Genomic DNA, 17,501 nt, shown 5'->3' with positions numbered 1-17,501 from the left:
TTATACCACGTAAGCTGCTAAGAATGAAATTGATTGTGGCAGAATATAAATGCAATAAAGAAATAGCTTTGATGCCAAGGAGTTGCTTGTTGACCTAACTGACATCATCTTCTTGAGAACCGCTGGCCTCTGCTTACATCACTCATACATGTATAGCGTTAACTGTTAATTTGGCCCGCTGCCATGCAAACAGAGTCTCTACAGCAGTCTTGCTTAATTTGGCTGCCTTCCAGATAGTTAGACTTCAGCCCTCAGAATTCACAATGGTCCTGACAGGCTCCCAAGTTAGAGGCAGTTGTTCTATGCTGTAGTCAGTTTCAACCTTTGTTCTATGATTTCACCACAGTTCCTAGAAATCCAATCACATTCTTTTCAGCATCCCTTCAAAGAGCAGTTCCTGATTAGAACAAAGACTTAATCTAGTCCAGCTATTTGTTCCCTAAGCAGCTAAATGACACATGGCATAAAATGAGCATGGTAACTGCCCCCAGCTCATGTTCAGATGTGACTTGTATTCAGTGGCATTAGATGTAATATACAGCCATCAAAAATTAGCAGCTACTGGTAGTTTTTTTATCTGCCATGAATGTATTCAATCTTCTTTTAAAACTGTCTAGTTGCTGGCTATTTCCAAATCCTTGGTGTAGTATAATCCATAACTTTTTTTTCTGTTCTGAATTTCTTCTGTTCATCTTCAAAGAATGATCTCACATTCTGATATTATATGAGAGGAAGAGGGGGAAGGAAAACAGCACTTTGCATTAATTTTGCTGCCATAGGAGGCCACAGTGCTGGAAGGCTGATGATCTCCTTACTTTCTGCTCTTTCCCCAATAGTTTTCATTTTGGCTAATTTTACAGATAGATGGTTGTGCTTATCTTGAGAATGTAATTCTTTTATAAAAATTTCAGTTCTGTTGATACTAATTCCAAACTCAGTTCCTTCACAGATTCAGTGCATCACAAACCTTAACTCTGCCTTAAACAAATGAAAGATACTTAGGTCTTAAGTACAGGTAGTCCTTGACTTACGACCACAATTGGGACCAGAACTTCTATCGCTAAGCAATGCAGTTGTTAAGTGAGTCATGCCCGATTTTATGACCTTTTTTGCCGTGGTTGTTAAGCAAATCACTGCAGTCGTTAAGCGAATCCAGCTTCCCCCATTGACTTTGCTTGTTGGAAGCCCCCTGGGAAGGTCACAAATGATGATCACGTGACCCTGGGATGCTGTGAGGACCGGTGGTAAGTCACTTTTTTCAGCACCATCATAACTTCGAACAGTTGTTAAATGAATGGTTGTGAGTCAAGGACTACCTGTATGATTCTAGAAATTTGGAGAAAAACAAGTGTATGAAAAAAGGGTTCCATAAGACTAAGGGGTACTACATTCAGTTTAATGTCTTCCCTCAACCCCCCCCAAGTCTAATTATTTATTTTTATTTATTTATCATATATATCACCACCCATCTCCTAAAACATGACTTTGGACAGTATACAATAAAAAACTATAAAATGACTATTAAAAAACATTCCACAATTAAAACATTAATATTATTAAAAGGCTAGGAGAGAGCATTAGATATTACAAAGAGTGTAACCACCTCATTAAATCACCATTTCCTTCAGACTCCCAAGCCTGTTGGCACAGCCAAGTTTTGAGAGACTAATTATTACTAGTGCCATCATAACTCTCTCCATGTAGGCACTGCTGAAGGCTTTTAATGTTATGCATGTACGGTATTTCTTCTCTGGTTATTGGAAGCTCAGCATTTGTCCCATCAGTCCCTACTTCCATGCTAGGAGTTCTAATACACAGGAGCAGAATGACGTTGTCCCATGCCACTATTCTTAAGATCTCGTTTGGTTTTAAATATTTTTGGTGCTAAGCCATGATTGGCTTTGGTGTCAATGGAATCCTGTGAGTTGTTGGGCTGTTTTGGGATATAAGCATCTGGAAAAATAATCTGAGATACAGCAGTAACTTCAGTGGGAGTACTTAAAAGTTAAGCCACCTGTTTTTAACACTGATGAGCACATCATATCAGCAGAAAGGAACTGCAACACAAGCATAATTTTTCTGTTGGTGTAGGATTGCCAGGAGAAGAGAATTTAGGACTGCAGAAATCCTGTCTCCTTTGGATAGGTGCAAAGACAGGGATATGGTTGTACTGCATGATTAAAAATTTGCTGACATCACATTTTATGATTTTTTTTTCTCCCCTTCCCTTGGTTTTTAATTAATAGGACATTTATATGAAAACAGAATCTTTGTTTCTTAGGAGCTCATCTGCTTCTGAACTTGTCACAAGCAGAATGGTATATTTTCAGGTGAGCAATAAGGAGAAGGAACAGATGTGCTCTTAAGAAACAAAGATCTTTTTGAATGCAAATTTAGTTCTAATAAAAGCAGGTGAAGATAAAAACAGAAAATATATCCTACAGAAAATAATGGCATTTTTAAAAGAGACAATGGTGTCTCACAAGAGCAATCTCAATGTGGAGTGTAAAAATTTAAAACAGAATAAAACATAAAAACACAGTATAAAATCAAAGACATATGAGACTCTGGAGAGGGATGAAGTAGGAAGGATTATGACTTTTATTGGGCTAAGTCCCACTGGTGAAAATATTCCTTTTATTTAAAAAAATACCCAAAACCAGAACCCAAAGAATTCTATTAAGCTTACAAACAGGTACAGATGCTGGTTTAATAAAGTATCTTCTTTGGGATAAAGACTTGGGCCAAATACACTCAAGAAAATTCTAGGTTATTAGCAACATGCTGGTAGGCAGAAGGTAGATATTATTATATAGCAAGCTTTTCTGCTGGTCAAAATTAAGCTATCACATCTTTTTGCTTCAATCTGCTTGTCATCCAGATGTTGGCAGCCCATTTACGGAAACCTAGTCAAAGTAATGAGTCAGGAAAACTTTGAATACTGGAAAAATTGTGTTGGACCATGGTAGTGGTATTTTTGTTTCCTGCAATAACCTTATTGTAGTACCACACAGGATATTGGAGGAAATTAAAATTGCAATTCCCATCCATGGGTGAGTTGTGACCCATGAGTCCTCTCCATTTTCCCTATGAAAGTCCTAGTAGAGTCATCTTCCTTTCTGAAAAACTTTTCCCACTTTCCAAAACCCCGTCACTGATGGCCAAGTTATTATATCTGCAAAGATGATTGGATTATTCTGTGTGTCTCATTTACAAACAGGAAAATAATGAGAAAGAGACCAAGTTTTGACTGTTTGGGCACTTACATCAAGTCTCTGGGTGCTGTCTAGGGAGAATAAGTATTCCACTGTGTCATAGTCTTAAACCAAAGAAGGGGGAAGCTTAAAGGAAGGTCACCTATTAGATTGACAGCATCTTAAAACTCAAGAGCAGCAATAAGGGCTTATCCAGTCATCCAACTTGGCCGAGAGTGAAGATGGCTCCTTTGCTGCCAGTTCACCAATAGAGTCTTCTCTAGAGGCATTCCCTATGCTGTGTCTGTCTTCCCAATGCTTCTGGTTCAGACAAAACACCTACTTCATTGTTAAGACAGAAAATGGGTTGAAAATGCAATTTCCCTGCTCCTACATTGGATAGCAGCACCTTAATACTAATATGTAGAAAATCTGTGGCAAGGCAGAATTATTCAGATTTTACAATGTAAAGGTATATAGTGTACGCCCATGGTGGGGAAATTAAAACAAATAATGGAGGGACCATTATTCTTTTGAATACAGAGGAACAATGGAATGCATCAAAATGCATTTGGAATGCATTTTATTCCTGAGAAAATAAAAATGATGGCTGCCAGATGGTGGATATTGCTACTGGCCATGACAAAAATAACAAAAAAGAAGAAAAAGCTAAGGGGGGAGCAGAAAATGGAATGCAAGTAGCAAAACTAAAGCAGACTTAACCAATAAGTAACAAACTAAATGTGATTTTAATGGAACAGTGCTATTAACACCTAATTATCAGCAGTAGAAAGATCTGCGAGTATCAATAACATGTAATTGCATTTGTATCTGCAAAAATAATGACCCCAATGCTGCAAGATTGACATAATAGCCACAGATAGAGAAAATGGCAAGTATGCAGACTTTAGGAAGGATCTAAACAAGTCTGGAGCTTATGGAGGCTGGAATTTGGAATCAAGTCACTATGAGTGGAATACCCGCTTTTTGGGAACATTCTGGCTACTTATTCTATTCATCTCTTTCAAAGTGACATCCTTGAAGGCTTAACTAGCAGTTCACCTGAATGGAACAGGAGCAGATTGACTATATAATTCAAAAAAATAAAATCTTTTCACATTTATGAACTGAAAATATTAACACTAATAAAAAGAGAAAACAAGAGTCCCATTTGGCATGGCTTTATTCTGTAGAAAAGGCAAACATTTGCACATGGCAAATCACAAATGGATAAAAGCTCCAATGAGAACTTCATAAGCCATCTGCTAGTTGCCTAATGAGGCCAGTAACTACCATTGTTTACAGTCAAACACTGGGGGTCATGGATTTTTGCTATAATGAAAGAGTCAGTGCATCACTGCTGAAAGAAAAAAAGTACTTATCCGTGCAGAAGGCTAATTATAAATACAATAAAAGAACAAATTATTCCCCCCCCCCGAAAACTGCTCAGGTCTACAGAGAAATTGAATTTGAAAGGCAAGATACAAAATCATGAAGCCTGTTGTGTTTTCCATTGGTCCTAAATTCTGATGACACACACTAAATCATTTTTTTTTAACTTTCCATCATCTGCAAGGATCATTTTCTTCTAAACCTTAGAAGGTCCATGTTCTTTGCACAGTGTTTGGAATCTAGATTTTTTTTTCTAGAGGTACCAGGGCTCTAATACGCACATGGAGCTTTCCGTCTTTGCTGCAACAAAAGGGGCAATTCTATTTGTTTTGATAGGGTTGACCATCAAACAAAATATTATTTGTATTTATTTGATTTGAGCTTGTACCTGGAGGAGCCAAAGATGGTTTACATAGTATTCTCTCAAGTTTTTCCCACAACAACAATCCTGTTGTGGGGTAAGTTGAACAGAGAGAGAGAGTGACTCTCCCAAAATGAGTTTCTGTGTCTGAGGATGGACTTGAACCCTGCACCTCTCAGACCCTACTCCAACAAATCTTACACTAAAAAAACTTCTAGGGATAACAGAAAATAAAAGTCTTTTTCAAGTTAACCGTAACTCTTCGTGACTACTTTGAAGTTTTTTTCAGCAACAATATGGAGGTGGTTTGTCAGTGTGGTTTATCAGTGCCTTCTTCCTGCATATTTTTTCAACTTCCCAGTCTAGCCTGCAGCCCTGGATTTCCAAGAAGATCCCTCATCTAAGTACTTCCCTGGGCTGACCTAGTTTAGCATCTGAAAATATATACTATTTAAATAATATTTTAAAATTTAAAATACTTATGTAATGCCCACCAGATATGAGGTAGGGAGTAAGGTGTTGGACTAGGAACACCTTACTCGGCTGTGGAATCCCACTGGTTGATTTTGCACCAGTCATTCTCTCTCAGTCCAACTTACCTTATAGGGTTGTCAGAAAACGACAGACACGGGTTCGGTTGTCCAGTAGACAGAAGTTTTTATTGGGCACGTTTGCAAAGGTGGGTCCCTCCCGCAGCAATGGAGGAACCCCGAAGCAAGGTCTGACAGGTTTTTATACCCCCTATCTGTCCTCCCCCTCCTACGAGGGCTTGGCTCACAATCTCACCTTTTTTACCGCCCCGGAGCGCCGCTAATTAACCGCAAAACCGCAGACATTCCACTCAATCAGCGCAATACACATTCCAATCCCCACTTGACCCGACAGCCGCCCCCTGCCGTTTCTCTTCACTCTGGTGCGAACGTGCCTCTTGCCTGCAGTCTTTCCTCCCTCCTGCCGTCCCTCTCCACTCTGGTGCGAGTGTGCCTTCTGCCCATCCTCCCTCCTGCCGTCCCCCCAAGGCTGCCCCATGGTGCACAGCGCTCTCCCCTAGCAAACATGGTTCGTTTGAGGCCCTCACTTCTCCCTGCCTTCTCACAATCCCCCCTTTTTCTTTTCACACCTCTGTTGGGCCTCAAACCTGGCTAACAGGATTGCTCCCTCGTCCCGGACCCGGGGCTTCACACACTGGGACAATTCCCACAAGCAGGGAGGCATTGCATTAAGCAACATACTAGGACCAGTAAGGCAATGAAGCCAATAGCTAGTACAGAAGGTTGTTTTAACCAAGCAAAGTTAGGTAACCAACTAGTGAGCCACGACCAATTCCATCCCTCTGGATCCTCGGATATGCGAGAGGCTAAGGTCTTCAACTTGGCTAGTTTTGCTTCAATATAATTCTCATTGTTGGTTAGGTTAAAGCAACAAAGACCTTGAAAAGATTCACAGCCTTGTCCTGCCCTTAATAGGAGATAGTCTATAGCTATCCGATTTTGAATGACCGCCCTCCTGATCTCAGTGACTTCTTCAGTGAGGGCTGCAATGAGAGAGGATGTAAGGTTGACACTTTTAGCCAGAAGGCAGGCCACCTTCCTTAGGTCCAGGTAAGCTCTTCCGCTTAGTGCAGGGATCCCTACTAAGGAGAGGGCCAGAGCCATGGCTTCTGTTTCGGACAAGAGTGTCACATCACTCTCACAATCAGATGGCAGCTCCCTTTTTCTTTTTTCTTTTGATGGGTGCGCTTGCATTGGAGGCAGGGCATATAGAGAGGTCAGGCGCCCTATGGCACAAGGGCCCCCTGAACTATAGGCTGGAACATAGGTGTAAGCTTCATGTCCACATAACAAAAAGAAACCTTTAGGTAGGTATAGAGGGGTTGAGGCGTAAGGGATATTATAGACCCCTCCACAAGTGAAAGCAGGACCTTTTGAGGGCAACGGGGGGTACAGTTCTGGGTATTGTTGAAATATACACATTGAGTTGCATTGGTTATCCCCAAGAGATTTAGAGCCATTTGCCTTTGATTAGTCCAGGGTCTTGGTATGGGAGAAGACCCAAAATGATAGAACATCCCCCCCCCCACGGGGATCATCCCCAGTGATCAAAGCTGTCTGTGCCAATTCTACGCCTTTATGTTGGTCATCTCCTCCCCTGCCTTAGTTCAGTTCCTTTTAAGTTTTACTTTGAGTCCGTCCTTTAAGTTTTACTTTGAGTCCGTCTCCCAGTTGGGCAGTCCACGGTCGGGGGTCGGGAGCTCGCTTAACCCGATGGTAGTGGGTCCAACCCCCCTGTTGGGTCCGAACCGCTGATTCAGTTGTCAGGAGAACTTGGTATGGTCCCTCCCAAGACGGTTTCAGCTTCTCATCCTTCCACGTCTTTATCAGGACCCAATCCTCTGGCTTGTGGGGGTGTTGGTCTTTCAGCAAGGGGGCCGTTGAGCGAGGAGTCCCTGTTTTCTTAGAGACAAGAGAGATTGTGACAGTACCAAGAGATACTTTCTTAGGAAGGCATCCTTTAGCTCGGGGATAGGCTCTCCCATTGGAGCCAGGAAAGGTCTTCCCATCATCAACTCGAACGGAGAGACCCCCACATCCTTGCGAGGGGCTGTCCGCATTCGAAGCAGGGCAACCGGAAGTGTCTTTGTCCAAGATAGCCCTGTTTCCAATCCCAGTTTGGTGAGATGTTGCTTCAACACCCCGTTGGCCCTTTCCACTTTCCCACTGGAGTCAGGATGCCAAGGGGTGTGGAGTTCCCATCGAACCCCCAGGCTCCAGTACCACGGCTTTACAGTGTCTACCAAAGCCTGCACCCCCCAGTGAGACCCTTCGTGCAGTTTCTCCACCATCCCCCTCATGTCAGCACGGCTCACTACTGGGGTCCCCTCAATTGTAACCCAATGACCTGCTTCCTCCCTGCAACCTTCCCTTTCCAGCAGCTGTGAGTAAACCCCGTTCCAGCCAAATTTTCCTGAAAGTGTGCACTACTCCCCAGGCGTATCGCGAGTCTGTGTAGACGGTGAGGGACACTCCCTTTCCCAACTCTAGTGCCCGTTTCAAAGCGTGCACTTCACACAGCTGAGGCGACCAGTCCGCTGGTAGTGCCCCCTTCTCTATTGTCTCTCCCTCCGCCGTCACTATCGCATATCCTGACTTCCTTTGTCCCTGCTCTACTCGGCTAGACCCATCCACAAACCAGACCTCACCCTCCTCCAGCGGGACCTCCTGCAGGTCCTCCCGGGTCTTTGTTTGCAGCTGCAACAGGGTGGAGCACTCATGCTCCGCCGGCTCCCATTCTTTCCGCTCCCCCGCAAGAAACTCCGCTGGGTTCAAATTCCTGTCTGTTCCTACCACCACATCAGGACTTATCCGGAGAACTGTCTCATATTTCAACATCCTTCCTTCTGTCATCCAAGCAGCCGCCTGCTGACTAAGCACACTTAAGATCTGATGGGGTGAATGGACAATCATGGGGCTCCCAAAAGTGAGTTTTTTCCCTTCTGTCACTAGCACAGCAGCGGCAGCCACTGCCTGCACACGAGTCGGCCATCCCCTCACCACCGGTTCTAGGGCTTTGCTCAGGAAGGCCACTGGTTGATATTTCCCCGCCCGTCTCTGAGTCAGCACTCCAATGGCGGTTCCCCCATGGGCTGTGACGTATAGGTGAAAGGGGAGGGCCAGGTTCGTTAGAGCCAGAGCCGGGGTCGTCACCAGGCTCCTTCGTAATTCTCCCCACTTCTCTTTGTCCCCGTCTGTCCATTCTACCCTGTCAGATGATCCTTTCAACTTCTCATACAGAAACTGAGCCTTGCTCATGTACTCATCTATCCATAGCCGGCAATATCCTACTAGACCCAGAAACCGCCGCACCTCTGTTTTAGTATGAGGGGGCTTCAACTGCATTATCCCCTGTATCCGAGAAGGATCAATCAACTTCTCGCCCTTCCGGAGTACATGTCCTAAATACTTGACCTCCCTTTCCACAAATTGGACCTTCCCTTTTGACACCTTCAATCCTTCCTCAGCCAACCAGTTCAATAAAGCCACTGAGTCTTCTCTCACCTTTACTTCCTTCTCTCCAGACACCAACAAATCATCCACATACTGCAGCACCCGAGAACCCCCGGGGCCCGGAACCCCTGGAGTTTCTCTTCCAATGCCTGTCCAAACAAGAGGGGCTCTCGGTGTACCCCTGGGGCAGCACCGTCCATCTCAGTTGTTGCTTCAGCCCGCGCCTCCCATCCCGGGACAGTGGGTATTGGGCTTGCCGCAAACCCGTCACCCCTGGTTTCAAGGGGATGCTAATTGGGGCTATGCGAAACCGACCCGCCCCCCCTCCCCTGCCCATACCTCAGGGTTCACTACCTCCACGTCCGCCTCCCGCAACAAACACATCCTTTCTGCCTGTTCCACATTCCACAACTCCATTCCTAGACTACCCATTAGATCCCTTTCCAGCAGGTTCACTCTCGCCTGTGGGATCAGTAACACATCTGCAGTTACCTCCTTCCCATTCCACTCCAGTCTCACTCCCTCCAGTACGTCTGCCTTGACCGGAGAGCCTCCCACCCCCATCACCGATACTGACGCGCCCCGGGATTTCGCAATCCCTGGGATCGGTTGGCACAGCGATGTTCGAGAGGCTCCGGTGTCCACGAGGAACTGCTGTTCCTCGCCGGTGGGACCCACCGTGATGTTTACCAAGGGTTCCCCGTGGGTCCCGGTTGGGGAACCATGACCCCCCTAGTCGTACAGGGGGAAACTCCTCTCATGTTCTCCCGATGTTCAGCATTATTGGGATCCCAATTTGGGTCTGCCAGAGGGAATTTAGTATTCGCGGCCGGGGCATTTGGGACATTTGCATTCCTTCGCTCCCAAGCCCCGAGCGCAGCTCGCCGAATCTGGCCCCTCTCTTCTGGCGTATAGAGGTGGGCTAAAATGTAATTCAGTTCCCCCAGGAGTATTCCACCGGGCCGAGAAAAAGTTCCAATTGTTCGGCGGCGGTATGGGCGTTCTCTTGCATACGAGGGAGGGTCTTTTTTAATTCCCTCAACTCACTGGGTTTGATGGGAACCGTTACGTAACTGGTGACGGCCACCCCCTGTGCGTTCGTTCCATTTGGGACCTCCAGGACGGGGAAGGCACTGGCCGACCTTAGAATAAAGGGCAAGTTCTGAATGTCTTGGTTCAGCTGGTCCAGCTCTTTCCGCAGCCCGGGATAGGGTGGGGGCGCCGGAGGGGGAGCGATAGGAAGAGGAGGAGGAGGAGGTGGCGGCCCCCATTGAGGTCCAGTCAGCCAGAGGTCCTCCTCATCCTCCTGTTCTTTTTGGACAAAAATTTTGGCTAACTTGGGTCGAGGCCCCTCCCAATGAACATGGAACCAGACTTCCACATAGGGTTCTGTGTTAACATTTTATGCTCCACAATGTAGTTTTTTAGTTGGGTCACCCAGTAATTACTGGGGATTCCAAGAGTATCCCAATGGTAGGGGAATTCGGGGTCCACTAGTGGATATTTTGGCCATTCTTTAGTGCACAAAGTTATCATGGTCGGTTTTTCCAGACCCCTGGTGAATGGACACAACCAGGGTGTCTCCCATTGTTGCAACAATTGTCCTAATGGAGAATCCGTGGGGATTCCCCTACTGCGTTTTTCCCACTGGCCCCTGGCCTTACACTCTTACTCTGCGCCTTACCCATCCTTCCTGACTACGTTTCCCACCTTACAGAAGGTCCCGGACTCTTCTGTCCCCTTGCGGCGTCCAACGCCTCGTAACCACGCTAATCTCCCCGAGATTATGGGTAGGTTGTACTCACCAGACCTCCCAGAGGTCCCCTCGTCGGCCGACTTCCTCTTTACTTCTGTCTGACTGGCGATTGGAGTCCCGTCCCGGACCCGACTCCGGGGAAAACGGGAGACACCTCAACGGGGTGTTACGGCCGATTACTCACCGGTTCCCCACAGTCCGGTCCACGTCGAGGACTCCTGGCTGGCTCGCCAATTTTGTCAGAAAACGACAGACACGGGTTCGGTTGTCCAGTAGACAGAAGTTTTTATTGGGCACGTTTGCAAAGGTGGGTCCCTCCCGCAGCAATGGAGGAACCCCGAAGCAAGGTCTGACAGGTTTTTATACCCCCTATCTGTCCTCCCCCTCCTACGAGGGCTTGGCTCACAATCTCACCTTTTTTACCGCCCCGGAGCGCCGCTAATTAACCGCAAAACCGCAGACATTCCACTCAATCAGTGCAATACACACTGCAATACCCACTTGACCCAACAGCCGCCCCCTGCCGTTTCTCTTCACTCTGGTGCGAACGTGCCTCTTGCCTGCAGTCTTTCCTCCCTCCTGCCGTCCCTCTCCACTCTGGTGCGAGTGTGCCGTCTGCCCATCCTCCCTCCTGCCGTCCCCCCAAGGCTGCCCCATGGTGCACAGCGCTCTCCCCTAGCAAACATGGTTCGTTTGAGGCCCTCACTTCTCCCTGCCTTCTCACAGGGTTGTTGTGGAAAATCAACTGGAGGAAATCAATTGGAAGAAAGGTGAGATGTAAATCTGAAGCTGAAGTAGACTATTCAAACTGAAAATTTAAAGACTGCTAAAAGGAAGCCAATATGTAATATGGAAAAATGCAGAGACAATTAGGTTGTCAGTAAGTCTGATCTGTTTCAGGTGATTTTCAAGAGCCAATCTGTAATGAACTCTTCATTCTAAAAAATTCCTGCAATTTCCCAGTAGTGACTAATCTGAATCATTCTCAATGATTTAAAAAACATATCCCATTATTAAAATGTTTTAAAATTTTGAGAGTCATGATCCAGGAGATATTCTTTACAGATTACAGATGTAAATTTGCATTTTGACTGCTGGAGAGCTGAAGGAATCAATGTTTCATCTAACTGGAAACTGTAGATGCCTTGCACGCTAAAATAATTGCCACAAAGTACAGTTATGGAATTCAAAACTGGATTGTGTGATCTTTCAGTATCCCTTCCAAGCTGGTGATTCTACTCTCTTTCTGTAAGCGGGTCCTCTGTTTCAGTATGTCTGGGCTTTCCTGTTCAAAGCCCTGAACTTGTTGGTAAGTCTTTACAAAGTTGCTCAGTAGCTTCTTTTATAGAGTACAGCTGACGGCTTTAAGAGTGGCCAATTGCCATTGATGATTTTGGAAGGGAAGAACTATATCTTTCCATCCTCTTTATCTTTTCTTTTCTTAGTAGGAAATGCCATTTGTGCTTATGTGTCCATGTCTGTGTGTTCAGAACAAGGACAGCCATCCTCTTCTGGCTGCAAACTGCATTATTATTATTCTTTTATTAGCTGTTGCAAATTGGGACATGGAAGTGATGTGGTAACGTTACATGTGGGGGGTAGTAGGCCTGGAATATGGGCTGTTTTTCAATTTGAGGTTACTTTGTAAACAAAGGTCTACAAAGGTTTAACACATCTATTTTGCTACTTATTTAAAAAATGGGGAACCATTTTAATTTAGAGTTTGCCATCAACTTTTGTGGCTAGAATGGTTTGCAAATTGCTCAGCCCTGGTTTTGAAAGACAGAATAGCAGTTTTGGAGGCAGACTAAATTTTTGGACCATAAAAGCATATTAAAATACTGTCTGCTGAAAAAACTGATATGAGAACAGTCAATCTGGGACATCTCTCAGAGTGTTAAACTGTCTCATTTTATGCTTAAAATAAAAATAACTGTATTTCTTCCAGAAAGAGAACTGATTCCAAAGTACCATATTCCAAAAAGTTCTCATCACTCAGCATACTAGAATACTCGTGACAATACTCAGCCTACCCGATGGGGTGGTTCACAGCTGACTCCTGTTTAAATAACATCTCTCCATAGGTCATGTTACAGATCTACATATTCAGCCATGAATTCTAAGAAAGCAATAGGTTTGTGCATACTGGACAACTTGCGTTAACTTGCATTGGTGAATAGTTCTGCATTTTGGAAGAACTGTCTGTATTACATACAGAGAAAAGAAGCGCTACTACATTTGTTATTTATGACGAATACATCCAGAACATGTGTTACTATATTTTTTGAAAAACCACTAGTATTACAGGAAAAAAATGACCAGGAAAGATTATTAATAATGGTTCTCCTTTTTTAGTTTAAAATTGTTAGGAAACACCTAAACTTACCTTTTAACTTCATAAGCTCATTTTTACTGATTTAGAAACTTCTATCAAACCACTAGAGAATGTTAGATTCCATTTATAAAGATCAAAAGATAAAGATCATGCACTGTAATTAGATCATCAAAATATAAGCCACTTATTAGAATAATGACTTGGTCCTCCTGGTCTCTCTTTTTCTCCTTGTGCCTATTTAATTGTTTTCTCTATAAAATGCATGAGACAACATTTATTTACCTAAATTACAGGGAAATGTGTGGGGATGTACTTACTTATCTAAATTATAGGAGTCATTCAAGGATTAATTAGTTAATTAATGTTTGCAAACTGCTTGAAATGGGAAAATGTAGTCAGTGAGTGTCAATTATTAAATCACAGGTTTATCTAGCTTTGGAACTGAACCCCTAATAAAGTAAGTTACATAATAGTTTCAGGTTTGAAAAGCCACTCTTACTGTCTAAAAGATATAAAGGTTTTAATTAGCAACAGTTCTGGAAAGTGCTTTTCAAGAGAAAAAATACCACTAAATATTATTAAAGGTTTTCCCTAATGAAAACAATAACAAAATATAAACTCTCAAGATATAACTGCTATTCTGGGATCTATTACCTAAGGGTTTATTCAGTGGGAATATTAACTGTATTTGACAAGTTTTTCCTGCAAATAATTATATTTGTTGCATAAATGGCAAATAGCAAAAACTATATGCAGTATAAATGCTATAATTTTAAACAACATTCAAAAGCAGTACATTAAAGAACCATTCCTACTGAAAAAAAAATCTAATGTATCTTAAACCTCTGCTGCAAAGAAACTTTTAACATATATTATTCTGGCTGTGCAGTGAATAGTAATGCTGAATTCTTAATGATACAGTAGAAATAAAACGGAACAGCAGAGGATTTAATCCAGTCTCTTATAGTTGCAGCCTCTACATGTGAGACATTCCAGTATACTTAACAGAGCCCCTTTTCCTGGCCACATAAGCCCAGAGATACCTAAGGATCTCTTAGATGAATGGGAAGTCCCACATCCCCATTCTCTTCCATGTGCTCTTCCACTTGCTTTGACTCAGAACATGAGTTCCTTGAATTGAGAAAAAAAAAGGGAGGACGGACTTACATACAAAGACCCTTCCATACCGTGCTTTTGGGATAGCTCCCTTAGCACAGCTTATGTGACTGAAATGGGGACAGTTGAAGGGAGAGGTCAGTAGTTAATCCCCTTTCCCTATTCTTAAGTTCCTGATTTCTTGGAAAGCTGATACTGTATTAAAAAGGAGTCTCCTTCAAGAGGAATTTGACCTTTGCCAACTTCATGGACATTTTCATGTGGCTATCTGGCCAACAGTATGAAAGAGGTTTGCCATTCTTCCTGGATAAAGAGATTATTTCTCAGTCTAGCCTAAAGCCATGATATTACCTGGAGATTTCCTTTCCAAGTACTAACTAATCTTGCTTAGCTTCTGAACCCAGTAAAGTCATCCAATTCTGATATTGTGCAGCTGTATGATATAAAGAATGGGTTTAGTTCCACTTCCTCTTGAAAGTAAGGTGACAGGTAATATGATAAATACTCTTATTAAAAGTTCATGACTGAAATTATAGCTTGTTTAGTTCTGATTTATGCTTGATTAGCTACAAATGCTCTGAACTAAAATAATTAGCTGAGCTGATATGTGAATGGAATAAATCTGAAAACAAGTTGTAGTATGCAAAGCTTCCATATTTGATCTCATGTAATTACTAGGAGTTTTACCTTGATATATGACTACAGGATTTTTTTAAAAAAATCAAACAAAGTCTTCTACTTACATGTATTTAATCCATGTGTGCATTATTAATCCATTTTCTTAGTCTCTCCCCAGTAATTGAGAAATACAATCTTAATTCATTTGGACCCCACTACAGACTATGTTTTAATAGGAGAATACATTTCAGGATGATATTTTTAGAATGGATTCATACAACATGCTAAGACAATTTGTGAAACGTGTGAATCAATTGTGATTTATTCAATAAACCATAGTTAAACCATGTAACAGTAACATTTTAAAAATGAACTACTTTCTGAGCATTGAGTTCAGCCTCAAAGTCTGTTGGAGTTGGGTAGCCAATACATTTGAACAAACAAATAAATAATTTTTGGGGGAAAAGGTTGCTTGAACTTGTGTCGGATTAAACAGTTCCTTTGAAAAATGTCCATCTAGAGCTATTTTTTATATCAAAGTCCACATGATATAAAATATATCCATGTTTTTCAGTCTTGTTAGTACAGTAATTAATGTTTTCTCTTTTTTGAAAAATTTTGTTAAAATAATAGAATATAAAAGATAAGAAAAAGAATAAAATGGAACCAATAAAGTACTAAATATAGATTTTTAAATAGCATAGTGAAAAAACTTTCTATTAACACATCTTTCCCTTCCCTTCATATCCCCAACCACTAGCCACAATTTAAATATTTATGCTTTAGATTGAACATTAATTATTGTAGTTGATTTCTGTTTAAATCCCAGAAATTATATCCTAAATGTCTAAATCTGCTTTGCTGTGAAATGTGTTGAATATAAGGAAACTATTCCTGCCTGAATTTGGTTAACCTTCTATTATGGCTATTTTGCCATTGCAGCATATTCTCCAATTTTGAGCTCCCAATCTGATATCATCAGTTTTTCTTTTCCAATGTTGTGTCCAGGTTCCAAGTTTGTTCTTGCTATATCTTAGTAAATTATGTTATTTTTCATATATGTTTTCTGGAATTATACCTAATAAAAATATCTGAAGTTTCAGTTCAACTTTTATTTTTAAGATTTTTTTTTTATTTGATATATTTATTTTCAATACTTTTGAATTTTTTTGCATGACCATCATATGTGGTAAAATGTTCCTTCTTTATTACGGCATTTCCAATATTTGCCTATCTTGGCAATCACTGATGGAGCTATGTATCATCTGTAGGACTTTTTATACTAATTTTCCCTTAAATTGGAGTACATTTAATTGATTTTTTTCCATAACTCTTCCCTTTGATCCACTGTGAGTACTTCTCTCAAATTTTGCATCCATTTTATCATACAATTTTGAATTTGTTCCATCTCTGTATCATATTTCAATAACAATTAGAAATACATCCCAATAGATTACCTTAATTTAGTATGAGTATGTCAAATTCTGTCATCTTTCTCAAGGTCCCTCCTTCTTTTTTGAGATTACTTTTATTTATCCAATTATTTGCAAATGCATTAACCATGGTATATATTTTTTCCTTCATTGAGCAGTTTGTTGCGTCTTTAATCTCTTTTATGAATCCAGATATGTCATTTAATGGTGATGCTAATGGTGAGATTGCCAGACCTATCCTGGTTTTAGTAATTAATGTAGAAATCTTCTTACTCAAATGTGGAAGTTGTATATCCTAGAACTAATTGCAAGAAAAGAAAAGTAAATGAGGCTATCTGCACTAACTCTGCATTATTTATTTCACAGATCATGCATGTAAGACTATTTGGATTAGAATGTGTGTTACTTGGAGAAGAAGTTCGTTTTTCTTGCCATAATAAATTGCTCTCTTTTTACATAGTAGGGCAAATTCAGTACTTGGAAACCAGAGTCAGAAAACAGGAATTTTGTACAGAAAACAGTATTCTGTACCTTTCCACCATAAGTATTCTTATGATAATAATTAAAATGTGGTTTGTTAAATTAAACCAGTGTGTAGTTGTGTAAAATTTGTGTGAAAAGCCATATGTATACTACCAGATTTTATATCCAGATTTCTTGACATTCTCTAAGCAGTGTCCCCTAACTTCCACCGCTCTGTATTATTATTCATACCTTTTTGTTCTGCTATACATTAACAAGCAGATTCATGTAACCCTTCTTAAATCAGAGAAGAAGACTGCATAGATTAAACTATCCTAATTTGCACTGAACAAAGGGTAGAGCCCCATCTGTTGATCCATCAGGTCCATTTCAAGCACTTCAGCTCTGGCCATGACCATTACTAGATCCTAGCAAATTTCAGTAAGGCAGTGTGGACCACAAGAGGAAAAAATCCCCATCCTGATCATAAAATCTTCATTTCTGAGCAATCTCCTTATTCCTAACAAAAGGCGAAATTATTTAATTGCATTATTTGAAGAAAAAATGATAAAATCTCCCATCTAAAGAACATAGCTGACAGTTTCTGGGACAGACCTAATTTGTGGTTTATTATAGACAAAAAGTAGAAATCAGCAACTTTACCTTTGATAAAATAAATTACAAAGATTATGGGAAACAATTTGTGTATGATTGATGATATTGAAGAAAATAAAGGAAACCATATTCTCTGAATTCTTTCAGAAATAAGATGGAGGTTGCTGATATGTTATTGGAACATACCAATTAAATACAAAACTTCAGTATATCAT

The 17,501-nt window shown here is 41.6% G+C and overlaps 1 protein-coding gene across 1 annotated transcript in view; it reads left to right on the top strand.

Annotated features, from left to right (window-relative positions):
* WWC2 (WW and C2 domain containing 2) overlaps positions 1–17,501 on the top strand; it is a 183,977-nt gene that overhangs the window by 17,520 nt on the left and 148,956 nt on the right. The gene's annotated exons all lie outside the window — the stretch shown is intronic.

Source organism: Python bivittatus, unplaced genomic scaffold, assembly GCF_059951505.1.
Source record: "Python bivittatus isolate LINGU-HERP-01145 unplaced genomic scaffold, Pbiv_v1 ctg000070_np1212, whole genome shotgun sequence".
NCBI lineage: Eukaryota > Metazoa > Chordata > Lepidosauria > Squamata > Pythonidae > Python > Python bivittatus.
Note: the sequence above shows the minus strand (reverse complement) of the source record. Positions and strands in the feature narration are given on the sequence as shown.